This window comes from Canis lupus, chromosome 1, assembly GCF_048164855.1.
Source record: "Canis lupus baileyi chromosome 1, mCanLup2.hap1, whole genome shotgun sequence".
NCBI lineage: Eukaryota > Metazoa > Chordata > Mammalia > Carnivora > Canidae > Canis > Canis lupus.
The window spans coordinates 91,334,336-91,350,206 of NC_132838.1; the positions used below are offsets into that span (position 1 = coordinate 91,334,336).

Genomic DNA, 15,871 nt, shown 5'->3' on the forward strand with positions numbered 1-15,871 from the left:
CAGACTAGCTGTGGGTTTCCAAGTGGATCTAGGATTTAGTGCCTCTATGCCTTTACATATACTGTTCCTTTCCTTTGGAGTGTCCTTGCCTTTTTTCCCATCCCTTCTCCATCTGGTAAACTGTTCACATTTCAGAGAAAAATTGAATATCACTTCCTGTATAGCCTTCCCTGACTGTCTCTTCAAGGCCCTGGGGCACTTACGTAGGTAATAACTAATTAAACATGTGACCTGGGCAAATTACTTACTCCCTATGAACCAGTTTCTCCTGCATAACATGGAAATAAAATGGGGTTGTTGTGAGGATGAAGCGGGGTAAAAAAAAAAAAGCACACGGAATACCCAAAGCCCAGTGATACCTGCTATTACTAACTAATGTTACTCTTTGTGTGTCACACACAGAAATGGTCTCCTTGTCACGAGGACTTGCCTTGTTCATCTTTGTGTCCCTAGGACGTAGCAGCCAGCTGTGTACTCGATGAATATCAATTGACCCATCCATGGGAGCATCCTTCCAGATCGTCGTTTAACTCTGACTTCATAGGTGAGAGGCCCAGAGTAAAGGGACTTGTCTAAGGACCCACAGCTCACTGGTGATGGAGCCAGGCCCCTGGCACCAGAAAAATTCTCTATTCTCTTTTTCATGCCACCTTATGCACTCACCAATTCAGAGACTCATTTTTCTCTTCCCAGGAAAAAACTCTATGAGCCTAATGCAGCGATTAAGTGACAGTGAGGAAAAGGTGTGTTTTCTCTGGGCAAATGTGTATGATGTTGAACTCTGCCCGGGGCCGGGTTTCTATAGGGTCATGCTGCCAGGCAGCCTTGGCAACAGTGAGACTGCATGGAACCTTCTGGAAGCGCCTGCCAGGCACCTAATCTCACCCCAGACGGCCTCCCCTCTGTGGTCCCATAAATCGCTGCAGAGTGTATGCCAGACTGGACTGATGTGGGGAGTTTTGTGGCTGTGGCACTCAGCTGAGTTATTACCAATAGAACGTGAACATATGCATTTCACACATATGTGCTGAGACCTCTGGAATTTGTCCAAACTCATCAGAATCTGAGACTGAGACAAAGTTCATGACCCAAAGATAAGAATCTACAGAGCTTCTGGAATATCTAATTTTCTTGACATTTTAATCTCTCTTATTTTTTTAAAATAAGGGGCTTTTGTTGTTTTGTTGTTTAATATTGAGTGGACACTTCTGACACATTGGATGGAAGTAGCTTCCTGTAGGTCAAGGAACTTTCTAATTTGCTAATGAAGTCTCTTGGGTTTTAGCCCCTACTCTCTAACAGGCTGTGTGGACTTAAGCAACTAGCTTAACCTTTCTGATCATCTGTCTTCTCATTTGAGTAAGAGAAGGGTATGCTTTCTAAGATTCCCCTCATTGTTAACATTTTAGCTTCATGTATTTTAACAAGTCCTCCGGAAGTGTGTCTCCAAGCTTTGTGATACTCACATACTGCTATGACTGGCCTTTGTGCCATATCTCTGATGATGGGGGGAGAAGCGAATATAAAATGGGCATTTGTTCTGTAACAGGAGAGTTCAGGACATAGAAGAAAGAAGGTCTTAGGACTGCTGGTAACATTCGATATGCCTACGACTTAGTTATACAGTAAATATATATTCCTAGCACAGTGAATTATATTTATTAAGTTGAAATATATATTAAATATATACACTGCACTAGGGCATTAGTAGGTGCTTATAAGTGCTAACTGTTCATCTCCCTCCTCTTGCTACTTCTGCTCCTCAGTAGGGATTCCAGGTGAGTGGTGGCAGTCTCCCATCTACCCTGTGCTTCCACTGCTTTTGCCTCGCCATCCATCTGGTGGCTTCCCTTGTTTACAGATAGCTGACCTGAAATCAGACCTCACACAGTTTCCTTGGCAGTCCTGTATTTTATAACCAAGGGATGCCCACTCCCGACATTATTTAGTGATTATTTCAGGCTGGACCCTGCAAAGAGGCAAATGGGATGGGTGGTGTTCTGGGTGTGAAATAGCCAGAGGAGGGACAACCTAGAAATGCCATGTCTGTTCAGAGCTTATAATTCCCAAAAGGCAGATGATGGGGAGCAGCTAGCAGTTTGCATGTATTTCTGTGGGAGATTTTCACTGCTGCATATTTTAGAGATTTAAATGAGAGTCTGATTTTCCATCCTTTCTCCTTTTGCTTCTCTCTTTTTTTTTTTTTTTTTTTTAGAAATCTCCATTCTGCCCAACGGGCAATGCTGCTTGGACCTCTGCTTTCAGGGTATGTGTGTGTGTGTGTGTGTGTGTGTGTGTATATACACACACACACACACACATATATGTGTATTTATATTTTTTTATTGGAGTTTGATTTGCCAACATATAGTATAACACCCAGTGATCAGTGCTCATCCCATCAGGGTATATCTTGAAGCAGTTCCCACTCTGACCAAACACAGTGTGTTTTATTGCCCGGGCTGCAGGGTCCCTGTGTCTCCTGATGACACGGGATTACTTCCTATGCGGCTCGGAGACACTTTGCTCAGTAATGGGCTCATGGCACTAAGATGCCTCAACCATTACCTTGCATTTAAGTAATCCATCCTCACTCACTGAATCTCAGGGGCCTGGGGAGCAGAGAGGGACAGATGAGATCTTGTATCCCCAAATTCATGCAAATACTTCTCTGACAGGAGATAATTTATTCCACAAATTATTCATTTACCTGGTAAATTTGAGGGCTGAGTAACTAACTCATTGACAGACTCTGTACCTGGCAGTTTTATTTGGCCTATCACACAGTGTCCTGCCTCAGCACATGGATGCGGCTCTTTTCTCCAAAAAGTGATTTTATCCTTGGTTGTTATAAGCTTTCCAATCAATTTCCCAAGGAAATATTTAATTGAGAGAAGGGTAATGTAAAATAGGTTGGTATTTCCTATCCTGAGGGTAGCTGGGAAATGCTCATTGCTTGCCAACATGTCTTCTAGGAGAAATGCTTAAACTGACATTTAAAATGAGTGTAAACATGACTCTTTTCCCTCTTCTTCCACCTCCTTGTTCCTACAAATATCTGGGAAGAGAGAAAGAAGATTTTACAACATGCTAAACATGTTTGTTTCTCTGTGTAGTAACATCTCAACGTAAATAACAGTATTACAATCCCTCCAGAAGCCAGTTATTGGTGTATTTTTATTGATGAGCAGAGAGGTTTTGCATTTTTGGTAGATTTATTTAAAACATCCTGTTATGTGTGCTTATTAAATGCTGAGCAGAAAAGAGAAAAGTCATATATTCATACTTGATTCATTTGAACATGTCAAAACCCCTTATTGAGTAGACCCCACAGAAACCCAGTTTTCCCTGTTGATGAAAAAGGATCTGCCTCCTTTTCCAGAATAGAGTCTGAGGCCAGGCAAGTAGCATGTGAAAGCCCTCCTTTTACAGCTGCCACTGGCTGCAAGCCAGCGACTCATGCCCACCTCACTTCTCTCAAAACTCTGGCTTGGCAGCTTAGGAACTTTGCAAAATATCAGGGCAAACTTGATCAATAAATATCAAATCTTAATAAGTCTCTAAAATTTATACACACACGCATATACGCACACAGTCTTAGGTTTTCTCAGAAGTATATCCTGTGACACAGATTGAGGGTATTTTACTTAGTTGCTGAGCCTGGTAGCACTGGTAGGAAGCACTGGTAGGAAGTAGTACAGATGTGTGATGGTGAGTTGGGTAGTGTTGGGCAACCAGACTTGCCTATGGTAGCTTGAGTTGTGCCACGGAAGGAGAGAAGGCAGGGTGGTTACCCACCTGCTCCTGTCTGCCATTGTCTGGGCTCCCTCCTCCAGGGAGCTTTAAGCCCCAGGGCTTGCAGAATTGCAGGTGCTTACCTAAGGTGCTCCTGTAGGTTCTGGAATGGTGAGGCCCAGACGGCCTGGAACATTAAGAATGCCTGTTACATAGGCCTCCTAGCAGTTCAGGAAAGGGAAGCTGAGATGGGAAAGGGGAGTAGCCTCTTGACAGCCGACGACAAGATCGTCAAAGTGCTGCTTTCCAAGCACCACGTGTTAGCCACCTTACGGTTCACCCGGGGCGTTGGCGGCCACGACAACATTTCCACATGAAAATTTTTAGGTGCTGCGAAGCAGACTGAAGACAGCATTCTTTTCTATACTATAGTTCGGTTTTTTGAACAGCAAAATCAGAGTTTGCGAGGGAACCCTAACTTCAGGCCAGGAAACATTGTGAAGAACATGTTGCCTTTTTCAAACAGGTTTTTGGAGACCAGGCTGTAATGAGGCCTACAACATTCTGAAATCCCTTGCTAGTTTGTATATATGTGTGTGTATATATATATATATATATATATATATATATATATGTATTTGTAAGTGACCAAATCTAATAAAATGAAAAACAGGTTTACTAAAACAGGTCCAAAAGACAATACAGGAGATAAGCTATAAAACCAAGCGTGAAGCCCCTCCTCGACACCCAAGCTCCATGGTCCCCAACAGACCCCAGAGCGAGGTCAGGGAGCTAAGGATCTTGCATCTCCTCTAAATCCAAATTACACACTTTGGTTTTGTTTTCCTTTTCAAGGTTTTTAAAAAGCTAACCACGGGAGTCAGGCAGGTCCACCCTGCGCTCGGCGGCACGTCCAGCCAGCCCATGGCAAGCTTGGGCCCAGTGTCCCTCGTTTTTGATCACTTCTGCTGGCCACGGCATGCATATATATATATATATATATATATATATATATATATATAGAGAGAGAGAGAGAGAGAGAGAGAGAGAGAGAAGCCTCTCGACAGCTGAGATATATACCTACACACACACAAAGTTAATTTATTGCATTAATAGAGCTCTTTACAAAAAAAAAAAGTCTAGTAAATGTTCAGGATGGACAAGACTCTCCCTTTTTTAAAGTTGCATAATTGTTTACACAGTCCTATAGGAATGAAATACTTTTAAATGCAGCTGAAACGAGAAGCATTTTCTTTTGTGGGTATTTTTGTGCTTCTCAGCTGTCCTATTTTTTCTCATCACTTAATGGCCAACACTGTGTCCTGCTCACAACAGGTACTCGGGGCTTCGGAATTCCTCTGCACCTCCTCTCTTATTTTTCAGTGAAACATTCTAACTAGTTTTTAACTTCTGAATGCAGCCTGCCATGTGGGGCTCCAGACTTCCTTTGTCTCCCAGGGTTGGATAGAATCAGATCTAACTCCTGACTTCATGAATTAGGCTGCTCCGATGCCAGAAGGTGACCTGCTCTGGCCCGTGTGAGTAGCCGGTGGCCTTGTGATCCATTCCTCTTTCAGCTCCAGCCTGTCACTTCAGCAAGTGTTCTCCCTTCTAAATCTTAATAAAGTCCCATCAGTCATGCTCCTCCGGTGCTAAGCATTCATTTCTGCAGGGGCTCTAAGGGTGACTTGAGTCTAGTTCACACCCTGCCTTGTGATCCTTCTATCCTCAGGGGAGCGGGGTGGGGGGCAGCTTTTGGCCAGCATTGCCACCCCCATCCTCAACACTGACTGGAATGCAGATTTCATCTTACATTTACAGGCTATGTCCAGTACTGGTGAGAAAATGTCTTTCCTCACATACTAAGAAATGAAGCAGAGTCGCTCCTTCTAAGGAAAATAATGTATCTTCTTATGTTTTTACCTCATCCGTTAAACCGGACCCAGGTAATATAAAATTCTGCTGGGTATCTCTGAATCCCCTATTGATTTAAAACTTAAATCCTATGATTTTTTTCCCCACTGTAGCAAATACTTTGTAGTCAGCCTTCAATCTGCGGCAGAAAAAGTGAAAAACTTCAATAAGAGGCTGCAATCTCAAATCCATAATTGACAAAATCTGTCCCGCCCCTTGGCCGATTGGCTGGTAGCTATACCAGTAGCACCATAAGCAAGCAAACAAGGGGACACACAGTGGTTCATTTCTTTAAGGATGGGAGATTGTCTTTTCTGCTGTCATGGTTGTTCTGGGTAGAGATGGAATGTTTTCCCTGCCAGAGGTCACAACTCCTATTGCTACTGAATGAGAGAGAAAAGGGAAAAGTCCAGGGGACTGTTTGAGACCCTCTATAGGACCTCGGCTCTTATTGTAAGACCATGAACTGTGTGGTCTTCTAATTCCAGGACCAATTCATCATGTAATCAGGGAGGGACAGAGGCACTGTTTCCTCACCTACGAAGTGTGGAACTGATACTGTCTGCTCACCTAAAAAGGGTTTAGAGAGAACAAAGTAATAAAGAGGCATAATCACAAAGAGTGACAATTAAAGAGAGACCAGTTCTTAAGAAGGGGAGTAGGTTTTTAAAATCTCTTATTTCCACCACAACAACACTGGTTAATAGTTGTTCTTAGCCAAGATTTGCAGAATGTCAGGACCTGACGTTGGTAGGAATGAGATATGGACTTTGTTGCTCAGTAGCCAGTTACTTGGGCACCTGGGTAGCTCAGTGGTTGAACATCTGCCTTTGGCTCAGGTCGCAATCCCCAAGATCGAGTCCCGCATGAGGTCCCCTGCAGGGAGCCTGCTTCTCCATCTGCCTATGTCTCTGTCTCTCTCTGTGTCTCCCATGAATAAGTAACCAGATGCTTAAGATTAATTTATAGCTATTAAACCTACCATGGTCCTGACCAGCTCCCAAAACAGGAAATGCTTTTTCCCATCGCAAGACGTACTTTATACAGTGGTGATGCCCTGATTGCCCCCAACCATTATGGTAAGAGTAAGGTACTTACTTGATCCTTATGAAAAATGGAGGCTGCATTTTGTTAATTTACACAGCATAAGAACTCAAGTCTTAGATCAATAATCTGGCATGAATTTTTCTTTTTTATTTTTTTAAAGATTTTATTTATTTATTCATGAGAGACATGGAGAGAGAGGCAGAGACACAGGCAGAGGGAGAAGGAGGCTCCCTGCAGGGAAGCCAATGTGGGATTCGATCCCAGAACCCCGGGATCACAACTTGAGCCAAAGGCAGACGCTCAACCACTGAGCCATCCAGGTGCCCCTGGCATGCAGTTTTCATTTGTCACACTTAATTGCACTCTACTTCACCCAAGCAGTGTGTATTAACTTCATTATGTGCCTACCATGAGCACATGGGTTCTGGGGAGACTGAGATGGCCTCTCATGGGTATGTTTTTGATGAACAGTACTTCTCACTTTTGTTGGCTTGAGACATATGCTAAATTTGGGAGCATGACAACCTCGATCAGCTTGTCCAGAGACTCAGTTTACTTTCTGCCTCTAGGTAATTGTTTCTTCTGTCCTTTGGTGAGGCCCAAGGAGCTCAGTATTATCTTCCTCTGATGTAGAGGCAGCGTAACTGGTACTATTCAGCGTTTATCTTTATCCTGCATGGATGCCTTTGGAAGTCTAATGAAACCAGAGAACCTTTCTCAGAATAATATTTTTTCAATTCATATGATAAAAAACACCAGAATTCTGGAGGAAAACAGTTATATTGAAACAGACTTTTATGTCCGAAGGCTTTAGGTTAAAAACCCTTGTGGGTGAAGAACCTCTTTGTTAGAGAACAGTGGTACAACAATAACAGAGAGCTTCAAATTATTTATATTGAATTTTTAGTGCCTTTCTTACAAAGCATTTACAGAGTTTCATTAGGAACATTTTAACTATAATAGTATCTCCTGGGTAGAGATGCAAAAATGTACCCAGTCCCAAGGCTGCTACATTGGAGGATCTCAGCTCTTGCTTTCTCCCTCTCTGATGGATGCCCTATCCAATGGAATGGACCAAGGCCATCCTCAGTCTGAAGTACCTGACTTGAGTCCCAGAGGCTAAGGTAGACTTGCTGTTGTAAAAGCAGGAATGAGAAATGCTTTAGATTGAATATAGGATTGGGTCAAAACTAGAAAGGCTAGAAGGGTTGGACCAGAGAAACAAAATCAAAAGGAGGCCCCTGGAGGAAACTGTTGATCTAGAGCAAGGATGGGCACAAAATTCAGTAGAATCCAAGGTTGTGTTAAGGGTTAATTTCTCATTTTGTTGGCCGTGTCATGGAATGGCTCTGTTATAAAGTATTGAAGTCAAGGGAAATTAAATGATGTTTTTAGGTAATAGTAGCAATATTTGATGTCGTGGTACAGAAAACAGGTATTTAATGCTTTCTACATATTGATACAAATTTCTGTTTTTGCAAACAAGCCCTAGATATGAAAAACCAAACCGGGAAATGTCTCATAATTTTTGTTAGTCATTTAGGAGAGTGGATTTATTTGTGGTTTATTCCCAATGACTTAGATTTTATTTTTTGTTGTTTAAAAAAAGATTTTATTTATTTATTCATGAGACAGAGGCAGAGACATAGGCAGAGGGAGAAGGAGGCTCCCTGCGGGAAGCCGGATGAGGGACTTGATCCCAGGACCTGAAGATCACAACCTGAGTGGATGGCAGATGCTCAACTGCTGAGCCACCCAGGCGCCCCAGAAAAGATTTTTTTTAAGGCAGCAGATAAGTCACCCTCCTCCACAGCTTCTTAGGAGTAGCATTGATCCTAGGCCCTGACCACCCAACTGCCTTCCTTCTCCTCTCTGTCCTGACCAACAGAGCCACCTAGCGCTCATTACAGGAAACTCTCCAATCCAGGGTTTCTTGACCATAGTGCTTCTGGGACCATCTGTTCAGAGATTGCTGCACCCAGTTCCCAGAGCTCCTGCTTTAGTAGACCTAGGGTTGGGCCCAGTCAGTGTCATTTCTATCAGGCTCCCAGGTAGTGAGCCGCTGGTCTGAGAACCACAGTTTGATCACCACTGCTTTACCATAATGTTCTTCCTTTCTAAGGAGGCCATGCCCAGGCATACCCTATGATTGTCAACAATTTCACTGACCACTGATCAGCTAATTTAACACTTCAGGGCAGTTGCTTTTTCATAGCAATGCACATTTTCTTTTGTAACTGCCTTTTGGCAACATTTTATCCACCTTTAACCTATATCTTAGAAAAATATCTTTTTTTTTTAATTTTTCTTAATTTTTATTTATTTATGATAGTTACAGAGAGAGAGAGAGGCAGAGACACAGGCAGAGGGAGAAGCAGGCTCCATGCACCGGGAGTCCGACGTGGGACTCGATCCCGGGTCTCCAGGATCGCGCCCTGGGCCAAAGGCAGACGCCAAACCGCTGCGCCACCCAGGGATCCCAGAAAAATATCTTTTATTGCTTTCCTTTTCCTCTCATTTTCTTTGCTGTTGGGTTTTGTTGTTGTTGTTATTGTTGTAATTAAGATTTAAAAAAGGAAAAAGAGGTGCCCAACATGGTCTGATAAGCATGACTAGTTAACACATTTGATTAATAACACCACAAATTTTGAAATTTGCTAATTGCCATTATATCCCACAGCCTTAGGAAGTATCCAATTATTTATTTATACAGTAAAGTTTCCACTGGCTCTTCCATATCCTCCTCTGATTAAAAAAATGTTTTCATCAAAAAAAATAATATTCAGAGCAGAAAAAAATCTTTTAGCTTTTTGTTGTTGTTAACTGTGTTTTAAGCGCAGAATAGTACAAATACCTTGCGGTAAGGAGATTTTGAGGAACCATCAGCATCATATCTAATCTTATTTCTCTGTAAAATTGTTCTGACTTCCAGAAAAATCAACTTCTAAGTGAACCTTTGGAAATTGCCTATAAATAAGTTTAGGGCTAACAATGTGTGTACAAGGAATCAACAACCCAGTTTCGTGCACCTAGAAATCACAGGGCGAAATCTTTGTAATGAATCACACAGGGTGGGCAGAGAAGCTAATCTGCGGTGCTTAATTATTCTTGGTAACGACAAATGGGTGGTGGATCCAGGTTACCCCAGACACTTTGGAGTCATCACAGTAGTATTTTTAAAGACCTTACACTTTTGTTTTACTTGAGGAACATTTTTTTTAAATTTTTATTTATTTATGATAGTCACAGAGAGAGAGAGAGAGAGAGAGAGAGGCAGAGACACAGGCAGAGGGAGAAGCAGGCTCCATGCACCGGGAGCCTGATGTGGGATTCGGTCCCGGGTCTCCAGGATCGCGCCCTGGGCCAAAGGCAGGCGCTAAACCGCTGCGCCACCCAGGGATCCCCGAGGAACATTTTTTTAAAAGCATTTATTTATTTATTCATGAGAGACACACAGAGAGAGGCAGAGAAGCAGGCTCCCCACTGAGCCCCATGCGGGACTCGATCCCAGGACTCCGGGATCACACCCTGAGCCGAAGGCAGACGCTCAACCACTGAGTCACCCAGGGCCCCCTTGAGGAGCATTTTGAAGATGAAACCAAACAAACAGCTGTTTCTGCCAGTTGATTTCATCTTTTCAGAAAACACAAGCAGCACCCTGCCCGAGACTCGGAGGTCGGGCCGTTGCCCGAGACGGGGAGGTGACCCCCAGTCATCTCCCCGGGCACCTGCGCCTCCTCGGAGCCAGGATGAGAGGCCGGGGTGGCCTTCAGTGAGAGCGCTGGCTGGAGATGAAAGATGCGCGGGGACGCCCGGCCCCGCCTTCGTCAGTGTCTCTGCAGAGCCTGGGACTCTATGGGTCAAGTGAAAACATACTGGGGACAAACTTGTAAACAGAGGCTTCCTTTGAAGTGAGGCGGACAAGTGGACTCAAAACAATTGTATGTGTGAGTAAAATCAGGCATGCTTCCCTCCACCCCCTGGAAACAGCCAGGACTCTTGACACAGCAGAGCCACAAGTGTGGAGCATTTATTTAGTGGGACCTTTGTGACCGGCCTTCTTAGATCTCTGGCCCCCCGGGAAATAAGGAAAACCGTTTGACAGACTGACACATCAGGACTTCTGTGTCTGTTTTGAGGTTTCTTTTTGAGGAAAGACGGAGTCATGCATCTGCTCTGCATTCAGCCCTGAGATCCAGCTTCCACGGCCCAAGGCAGGGTAAGGGGCCGCTGTATCAAAGATCAATATTCAAGAAAGTAAAGGTATTGCACACAACACCCTTAACCCCAAAGACACAAGACCTCGAAGGAAACATGGGAGTCAGTCCTCTATTACCTTCTAAATATTTCCCTCCCGGTTTCAAGTAAAGAGCTCCAACGAAGTTGAGTTGTTTGTCTCTGGTTGGGAGAGAAACTCTTTGGCCGTGAAGTTAGTTTTGTGGCTGATGGAGAGTCCTGACTCTGGTGTGGGCTCGCCCTCCAGAGCACCATGCAGTGTCTTCCCCCTCCGAAGGCTGCTGTAGGGTAAGGAAGTCCTGCTCCTCTGTGGACACCCCCTGTACTGAGCCCCACCGGGATGAGAACCATGTTATAATCAGTACAATTCCAATTTAAATGATCCTGCATTAGGCTGATTTGGAATTCAAAGCCAAACGCCTCAGTGGCAAAGACTGCATTATCTGGTCAGAAAAACTCTTTTATAATCTATTAGACTCATTACACCTGTGTACTTAATTCCCATCAGTATCCAGTTTGAATCCTCTTCTTCGAATCAGCTGCTTATGCTAAGCAAGCAGTCCAAAATGACTTCCAAAATCCTGGAGAGGCAAGGGGAGCTGGGAAGCATGGTGGCCTCTCCTGCCAAGAGCCAGGGATCTTCCAGCTTGGGTCCCATTTTGCTTCTCTCTTCTTTGCCTTCAAGGCAGGATCTCTGCCTTCTCTTGGTATTTTTTGGTCATGGAGCTCTTCATTTGCCGGTCAGCTCTAACATTCTTCATTGATGAGGAGCTGGAGAGCCCAGCCATAATACCAGTGTGTCTCTGTCCCGCAGGCGGCACATCTGTATTTATCATGGTAGGAATAATAACGGCATATGCAAAAAGCAGCTGCTGCTTTGGGGTCTTCAGCACCCAAGAACAAAAATAAGTCCAACCAACCTAATATATTTTCCAATGTGTGCCCCAGAAGTTGGAAAAGAGCTTCTTAAATTGCTTTTGTTTAAGCATTTCTATGGCCCCAGGGGGAAAAATATCTATCAAATTTAGTATATGCATTTTACTTTGTGGCATTTTGAGATCCAACCGTATCATCTGTAATGAAAACAGAGCAACCTTTAAAATAAATTAAAAAAAAAAATAAAAAAAAAAGGAAAAACCTCTCTACCAGAGACATGGCCTGAACCAGTGCCAAAGATTTCAAGCTGGTGAACCAGTAAAGGAGTCAGATAAATCAGAATGAGTGTAACAGATCTGATCTATTTCAGCTCAGATTAACCTCTTTACTATGTCTTCAATGGTCAAAAATCCTGGGTTGCAAGAATAAGAATGTTTAATAGAGCAGAACTTCAGGGGAAAAAAATAAGAGAGAAATTGCATAAAGAAAAGTGAGACGTGTGACCATAGCTCTCCATGACCCGACTGTGGTGAGGGGTCGAGGGCAGGGGAGGGAAGGATTCTGTAACGTGCCAATCTGAAAGGCAGATTTATTTCACTTGTATATAATAATTCCAGATCCCAGTGACCATTTACATTAGTTGGCAACAGCTGCTTATAGGTCAGGTAACAATAGCATTGAATAACCTCAAAATGAACAAATGCGGATTTCACATTGGTGTTAATTGCATTTCATGCTCTTCGAAAACCCCAAGCAGGCTGTGTGAAAAATACAGAACCAGGTTCTGCTTTTCTGATTATTTTTATCTTGAGGCAAAAGCCCTTTCTAAATCTTCAGAAGGAGGGTGCAGGGCGGAAAGATGATCATGAATGTCACAGACCAACTGGGTGTTTCTGGGCCAAGGTCTATGGATATTTTCTAAGAATGCAGGACACTGATTCAAGCTAAAAGGCTGCAAAAGATGTGTAGAGGAACCCATTTCTGGGGCCTGACCAGGGCTGGGATGGATTTTATTCAGGGTGAGCAATTTACAATTGCAGCATTTAGGGGTCCCTTCCTCTTTGTCAGTCATGTTGCTGGATTTAGTCCTACAATTTCAGTATTATAGTGAGTAGAAGAGTCTAGATCTGAATCTATACCTCTGGGTAAGCAGTTAGCTTGCATTTCTCATGCTTCTCCGTCCTACCCTCACAGAGTTTTATTGAGATATAACATTGGTTAAGGTGTACAACATAATGATATGACATGTGTATATTGTAAACTAATCTCCGCAATAACTTAACATCCATCACCTCACAGAATTACACGATTTTTTCTTGTAATGAGAACATTCTAATTCTGCCATTTTTTTTAAGATTTTATTTATTTACTCATGAGAGACACAGAAAGAAAGAGACAGACACAGGCAGAGGGAGAAGCAGGTTCCACGCAGGGAGCCCGAAGCAGAACTCGATCCCGGGACTCCAGGATCGTGCCCTGGACCGAGGGTGACGCTAAACCGCGGAGCCACCTGGGCTGCCCTAATTCTGCCATTTTTAAAATGAGTATGAATCTGTCTAGGATCTTGCCATAGTGCAGATGCTGACCTAGCACTAGATCTAGGTTGGAGCTCAAGATTCTGCATTTCAGATGAGCACCCAGGTGATGCCAGATGCCTGGGTCCTCAGGCCATACTCCCAGCTGGGTGACACACCTCAGGCATTTCAACAGTTTTGAGACTTTACAGCTCTGAACTGTACTGAAATTTGGACTCTGAGACAAGAGGTGAGTTACATCAGGTGGTACCCAGTGATGCCGCATGCATCCATGCAGAGGCAGGTTGGCCTAGTTTCTGACTGCTTTACCTCATAATTTACTATGATTTCTCCAAAAAAATTTGTTGGGCTGCAGCCACAAATGTTGTTCTCATTTTCACTGTAGACATTTTCAGATTTACCCACGGGCACCCTGGAGACAGCTATGACAAATCTTGGGATATGTGTTAAAGTCTGTGACCCTTCTTCAGCTCTGATATTCAAAAATATTACTTAGCGACAGGAAAATATAAATTTCAAACACCCACTCACTTTCCTCCTTGAAGATCCTATTATCATTTAAATACTTTTTAAGAGGGCAAAAAAGTATATAGTACCAAGCTAAGAACTATAATCTTTCATTACATTGGGACTTAGCATAGACTCTTCTCTCTTTATACAGCTATTCGGGTTCTGTGATAAGATCAAGGAGCTTTACATGAATTCTTGTAAATCAATACATAATAGTACAGGTATTTAATTCTTAATTTTACTACTCTATCCATATGAATTTTTATTGTGGAAAGATGTTTTGCCAGAAAATGCTTCTGTCACAAATTCTTAAGGTATTTTTCCTAAAATGATACAAACTGTATTGCATTAGAGGTGTCTATAGTTCATGAAGGTTCTTCTCTCCATAAGGCTGGTGAAAACTCATGTCTTAAGTAGGTCACCAATGGGTTCAAGAGATTTTCAGATAGTCAGAGTTTGAGTCATAGGATGGAAGAGTTAATTGGGGACATGGTATATAGGATGGAAGTGGTATATGGGGACTATCTCCTTCAGTCTGAAATCCCTCATCTAGGGATTGTCCAGCTGAAATGTTCCTTCTTTTATAAAGTTCGTACCCTGTGGGATGCCTGGGTGGCTCAGTGGTTTGGCGCCTGCCTTCAGCCCAGGGCGTGATCCTGGAGTCGTGGGATCGAGTCCCATGTCAGGTTCCCGGCAGGGAGCCTGCTTCTCCCCCTGCCTGTGTCTCTGCCCCCCTGCCCCCATGTCTCTCATGAAAAAATAAATAAAATCTTAAAAAAAAAAATAAAGTTCGTACCTCTTGGTCAAACATTGAGCAAGATTATTGAAGTTGAGAGGGATTTAAGGGTCATGTCATATAAGTAGGGTGACCATAGGATTTATCTTCCAAACTCTGGGTCATTTTTGAAAGTAAAATGGGGAAGAACTAATAGTTATACTGGAACAAAAGATGTAAGCTACAACTGTCCTGAGAAAATCAGAATGTGTGGACTCCCTAAATGTGACCCCACCTTCTGATGGAGATAAAAATCCACCTAACCATATCCCAAACCATTGGCCATCTGGCCTCTTTTCTGAAATTCCTCCAAGAAAAGGGTACTCAGTCTTACAGAACAGACCTTATTCCACTGCTAGGGTGGTGGAATTAAAATAAAAATTTGGTTATTAAAATATCCTTTCTGCCATTAGCATGGTATTTGTATAACATTCGCTTAACTTCCTGCTTCCCCCCCCCCTTTTTTTTAAGATTTTATTTATTCGTGAGAGACACAGAGAAAGAGGCAGAGACACAGGCAGAGGGAGAAGCAGCCTCCCTGCAGGGAGCCCCATTCAGGACTCAATCCCAGGACCTCAGGATCATGCCCTGAGCCAAAGGCAGACGCTCAACAACTGAGCTACCCAGGTGCCCTCCTGCTTCTTATCAGGGCATCCTAGGACAAGTTGGCTGACTTTTTGTCTGACTGCTCAAAGGGTTGAGTGGTTTTCTCTGTTAAGCTGATTTCCTTAAAGGTACTTTATCATGTCTCCCACCCCCTTACAGTTCCCCAGTTCCTACTAAAGCATGAATGACTGGTAGACTGATGATGAATTGGTTCCTTTAGTGACAGTCTAAGTCTTAGGCGATGTCCTAGTTAGAAAAAATATTGAAGGACACCTCCTCCAAATCTTCACCAAGTTCTCGAATTTTCTCTAAGATACGCACTCCAGGCTGTTGTTCACTTCTCCTTCAAACATTTCCAGTGAGTGGGGAACTTATGTTTTCAGAAGTAGACTCTTCTATCTTTTCCCAACTCATAATTGCATGAAGAATGTTTTGCCTAAGCTCTTCAAATTCTGTTGCATGATCCACTCTTTGTTTTTTTTTTTTTTTTTTTTTTTTTTTTATGATCCACTCTTTGAAGAGTTTTATCATAGGCCAAAATTAATTCTAAGAACTTTAGAATCAGGAGTGCCTGGGTGGCTCAGTCAGTTAAGCATCTGCCTTTAGCTTGGGTCATGATCTTAGGGTCCTGGGGTCA

The 15,871-nt window shown here is 43.1% G+C and overlaps 1 long non-coding RNA gene across 1 annotated transcript in view; it reads left to right on the forward strand.

Moving 5' to 3' along the window:
* Positions 1-425: 425 nt before the first annotated feature.
* Positions 426-15,871, forward strand: part of LOC140621584 (uncharacterized) — a 41,707-nt gene continuing 26,261 nt past the window's right edge. Inside the window, exon 1 of the long non-coding RNA XR_012021347.1 lies at positions 426-544. This is a non-coding gene — a long non-coding RNA (uncharacterized lncRNA). The remainder of the gene's footprint in view (positions 545-15,871) is intronic.